Genomic DNA, 6000 nt, shown 5'->3' on the forward strand with positions numbered 1-6000 from the left:
CGTTTCGTCGTTTTTTCTTACGTTTCTCCTCTCTACTGTCTGCAGTATTGCCTTATATGTTGCGTTTTTCACTTCAGTAGCATTACGACACTCCTGGGTTTCTTTATGGTGGTCTTTGTTATCCAATTGTTGCTTTTGCTGAAGTTTGTAGTGAGTGGACAATTATTTGCCATTGTGCTTCTATATTATTATCGGGACAAGGAATGCTTTCGACTAGCAAGTATGTAAGTTGAGCGGAGTAGGCTTCTGTTATCAGCAGTGTTTGTAACTTTTCAACGTCGAGTTTACGTGTTACATTAGATCGCAACTTTGCTGCTACGTTAAGACGGGTGTGGCTGCCACTAGGTAATGATCCGAATCGATATTCGCCCCTCGGATCGATCGAACGTCAAAACATGTTGTGATAAACACTTCCGTTTATCACAACACGATCGATTTGATTTCTCGTTGCTTGATGAGGAGAAATCCAGGTGTCCTTGTGTATAGCGAGATGCTTGAGTCTGGTGCTGCTAACTACCATTTTAATGCGATGGACAGGACAGCGGTCATATGCTGTTCTAGGCGCTAATATGTCTTTGTTATGTTAATCTTTGTCTTCCGTTCTCATGGGTGAACTCGCGGCATATATCAGGCCACTATTTCAACGGGCGATAAAAGTCACGGTCACTGTCCACTGTTGAGATGAACGTGGGATCAAGATAAGCCTGACCTTTGTCATGTTAAAGCCAATCAGGGCCGTTGCTTGGTATCTATCATCCCCTACGTCACCTACCAAACCCTATACACAATTCCAATTGAAAATGCCAATTGTGGGAATCTTCACAGGGAAATTTGGACTGGTCGGTTTGTTGCTGTGAGCCTCGAAAATATTTCAGTTTTGAAAATATTTTCCTCACTATTATCATCCAGCGAAAATGGGAATGAAAGGAGAAAGAAAAAAAAACAGCAATGATTTAGTTGGTGGAAAAGAACAATAATGGTTCTTTATTTAGGTTTTCGTACTGGAACGACCGCTTACCAATCGTTAACAAGCAGTGAGAGCATACAAGCTACGCTGTTTAGTACCATGAGAATATTGAAATTAGAAAATAATTAAAGTTACCAGGGGTGGGAAATCTGACGTGAACACGAATTTATTACTTTATTTGTTCACACCATACCTAAGATAACATTTTGGTACCTTCCATTTGGTACTTTTATGAATTTCAAAACACCCTTTAGTACATCCTTTTATATATTTATATTTAGTACTTTTCGTACCCTTATAGTACGAATATCCAAAAGTATATCCAAATACAACTACAATTTACTCTTTAAAATAATCACAATTCAATCTTACATAATCCAATATGTCATAATAGTAAAAAAAGGCCTAAGGCATTATTGATTATCTATTGTTAAACGAATCGGCTCGAAGTTCAAGCAAAAACAGACAATTAAAATATCCATTAAATGTCGCTATCTTTTGTTTTATTTCGAAGTGTTAGCGTATAACTCATTATAGCTATAAATAAATTAGTCAAAGCAAATTAACATTTTAATACGAGACGTGATAATAAAGAGTTCATACACTGCGTATCATAACTATAGACGCACCCTTAATTCAATTGGTATGTTAGTTGACAAATAAAATGGACCCATTAAGTTATTGTTCACAATAAAACGATCAAAAACACATATTATTACACAAAAATAATTAATTTATTCTTTATGGTTTCGCCGAATTATGCCCTTTCAAAATTGCTGGTGTTGCATAACTATAGACGCACTTTTACAAAATTAGAAAAAATTATTTTTTAAAACTTAAATAAAATAAAATAACTTTTATAAATAATGGGTAGGGCCTTCCTTATTTTGAATAAGTTCAAAAATTTTATCCATCACACTGTTGATCAAAATTATTCGCAAGTCTTCATCGATTGACCGCCATTCATCGATAATCACTTCTTGGAAATAAAATAATGTTTGGTATTGGCTGTTGTCTGCATAGACACGACGAGTCAAGATTCCACACGAGTTCTCGATCGGATTCTGGTCGGAAATTTTAATATTTTTCGATTTTAACCATACTTGAGTATGGCCACTTTTATGAGCTGGTGCGTTGTCCTGCAAAAAAACGAGTCCTTGATTGTTGCTGCTTTCCCAAAATGGCAATAATTTGTCTTCCAAGACTTGAACGTACTCCATTGAATTCATCCGACAACATCGAAATGTTATTATTTGACATTTCCATGTTGTCGGATGAATTCAATGGAGTACGTTCAAGTCTTGGAAGACAAATTATTGCCATTTTGGGAAAGCAGCAACAATCAAGGACTCGTTTTTTTGCAGGACAACGCACCAGTTCATAAATATGGCCATACTCAAGTATGGTTAAAATCGAAAAATATTAAAATTTCCGACCAGAATCCGATCGAGAACATTGACTCGTCGTGTCTATGCAGAAAACAGCCAATAAAAACCTTATTTTATTTCCAAGAAGTGATTATCGATGAATGGCGGTCAATCGATGAAGACTTGCGAATAATTTTGATCAACAGTGTGATGGATACAATTTTTGAACTTAATCAAAATAAGGAAGGCCCTACTCATTATTTATAAAAGTTATTTTATTTTATTTAAGTTTTAAAAAATAATTTTTTCTAATTTTGTAAAAGTGCGTCTATAGTTATGCAACACCAGCAATTTTGAAAGGGCATAATTCGGCAAAACCATAAAGAATAAATTAATTATTTTTGTTGAATAATATGTGTTTTTGATCGTTTTATTGTGAACAATAACTTAATGGGTCCATTTTATTTGTCAACTAACATACCAATTGAATTAAGGGTGCGTCTATAGTTATGATACGCAGTGTATTAAATACAAAGTGATAATTTTTAAAATTATGTAAACCCTAAACGGAAGTAGGACAAAATCTGCATTCCGAAATGATAAGATTAATATTGCTTGACTTTCACACAAAACCACACTTATTCCGAAAAAATAAAAACATAAATTTAAAATCTATACCGTATAAGATATACGAATATGTATGAATGTATATACAAACCGCATATTGTTCTTTATTCCCCATATTTACTTCCAAAAACATAATTCAAAATAATTTTTTTCAGGGACATTTAATGACCTTGAAATTCATATACTGTATGTGCGTATTATCGCCTTATATTCCAGACTAAATGTGGTTTCAATTGATGTTTCCAAAATTTGCATTTTTGTCTTTGTCTGACGTTACAATGATAAGCGTATCTTTATTATGTTTGTGGTCTATTTGATTTTTATCCGCCACTGGGAAAAATGTTTTTTTTGGCCGTATTTATTCGCTAGATAATAATACCCAACATTAAAGAGAATTTTAGAAACTTTTTATAAACTACTCAACTATGTTGTAAGGGTATTATAGTTCAAGATTTTTTGTTGTTGCTGTTAAGTGGCTAGAAACAGAACATTTATTCCATAAGCCGAACATAAATTTATTGTCCATCTATTCGTTAGATAAATAGATGGACAATAACAATTAATCGTACTATTATGATTAATTTAATTTGTTTTGCTCTGGATTAATAGATAAATATGGATTAATATTTATCTATATACAAATTGGTATATAGACTAAAGATTCAGATTCTGCATCGCTCAATACACAACTATGTTGTCAGGGTATTATAGTTTTGTGCAGACCCAAGAGTTTGTAACGCCGCGAAATATAGGTCCTAGACCCACCTTTAAGTATACCGATCGTCATATCTCGACTAGCTGAGTCGATCTAGACATGTGTGTCCGTCCGTCTGTCCATTATAATTTGTAAACGCGGTCTGGTCGCTTAATAGGCTGCAATTATGGACCAAAATTCTCTTTTGGAATGAAGTGGACCGAAAACTAAATTTGTTATGTTTTTCCGAATCGATTTATAGGCCACAATTATAAGCCGAGCATCACAACACAACCCACGGTGAAGGGAGTCCGGACAAGTAATTAGAAGGGCTGTACTGAATATTAGTAATATTTGTTGACCTCTAGTCGGTTAAGAGGGTGCAAATATGGTGAAATATTGGCCAAGCTCAGAATAGAGAACAACAGAAAGTTATATTTTCGTGGAAATTGTGTAGGGTATCATATGGTCGGCTACGTCTGACTATACTCCTCCGCTCACTTGTATAAATTTCATATTTTTTTTTAAAAGATTAGGCTCGCTTTTATATGCCTTTTGAGCTGGGCATTCTCATCCATTCGGCCTAGCCACCTTAGTCGCTGCAGTTCGATACGACTGACTACGTCGATATCCGTGTATAAATGGTAAAGCTCGTGTTTCATTCGCCGATATTCACTGTTGACGCAGATCGGCCCGTAGATCTTTCGATGAATTTTTCTTTCAAACACAACACCTGCACGGATAGAATAAGCGTCTTGTAGAGAATGAGTTTGGTTAGGCGAGAAGTGGCCTTGTTCCTGAATTGCTTACTCAGACCATAGTAGCATCTGTTGGCTAGCACTAATCTTTACCGGATTTCAATGCTGATGTTATTAATTTTGTTTATGGCGGTACCGAGAAGCTGTAGTTTTCAAGTTCCACAGTTGGTCCGAGTCTACCACGTCTTGCGCGTTGATACCATCGGATTGGGCTTCTCGCCATTCACCAGTCAATTCGTTCAAAGTGACTGTTACCGCTCACGCATTATATCGATGTCGTCGGCGAGCCATTCAAATGTGAAAAAATTTTCATCTCATATTACCTTTTCCAGCAGAATGTTAAAAAGATCACAGGACAGTCACCTTGTCCGAATCCTCGTTCGATATTAAATGGTATCCGATAAGTTCTTTCCGACCTTAACTGCTGACCTTGTGCCCGTTAAATTTATCCTGCATAGCCCTATTAATTTTGCATAAATGCCAAACGCAGGCATGACGTTAAATACCTTTGAGCGGATTGAGCTGTCAAATGTGACTTTATAGTCGACGAATGTGGAATGTTTCGATGTTTTTTTGTGATTTTTTTCAGGATTTGGCGCAGAGTGAAAATCTGGTCTATGGTGGATTTACCAGGTTTGAAGCCGCATTGGTATGATCCAATAATATCATTGGCCATTGCCTTTAGTCGTTCACACACTTTATATGCGATAGGAAGGAGAATAATTCCTCTATAGTTGGAACATATCGTCTTGTCTACTTTTTTGTACACGGGAAACAGGATGCTGAGGTTCTAATCATTTGGCAGGCATTCCTCTAGCAAAATTGTACTAATCAGCTGGTCCATGTTCCTTACAAGCATTTTGCTACCAGTGTTGAATATTTCGGCTGATAGCACATCAGCATCCGCTGCTTTATTGATATTCCTACCTCATCTTGGCTAGGTGGTATACACTCTATACCGCAATTTATTATTGGTTCTGGGGTATCTTCTTCGCCGCCACTATTTGATACAAGAAGCTTTGCAAAATGCTCCTTCCAGATCCTCAACAAGCTGTCTGTATCTGTCACCAGGTTTCCCTCTTTATCTCTACAGAAGGATGTGCCTGCACCAAAGCCTTTGGTTTGGTGTTTTACTCCTTGGTCAGTAGCATACGATGGTGGTCTTTGGTCTATAGCTTGGAACCATGAGCTATACCATCTATTCTCGGAAATCGACATAGTCAGACGGATCGAGCTGCAGCGACTACGTTGGCTAGGTCATGTTGTGAGAGTGGATGAGAATTTCCCCACTCAAAAGGCATATACAAGCAAGTCAAGAGATGGTTCACGCAGAAGGGGAAGGCCACGAATCCGATTTAAAGATCAAGTAGAAGACAGCATCTCGGAAAATGGTCTTTCAAAATGGATGAGATGCTCACAAGACTGACGAGGTTGTAAAACTTTTATAAGCTCGACTTATGGATCAACAAGCCATCTAAGTATGTAAGTAAGTCAACTTGCGGAACATATCAGCTCACTATTTAAAAGGGTGAAAGTATCCACAATTGAGATGAAAGAGGGACTAAGATAAGCCTGGGCTTGCCATAA

Source organism: Musca vetustissima, unplaced genomic scaffold, assembly GCF_032173495.1.
Source record: "Musca vetustissima isolate MV318-11 ecotype Yass unplaced genomic scaffold, APGP_CSIRO_Mvet_v1 utg20579, whole genome shotgun sequence".
Lineage (NCBI taxonomy): Eukaryota > Metazoa > Arthropoda > Insecta > Diptera > Muscidae > Musca > Musca vetustissima.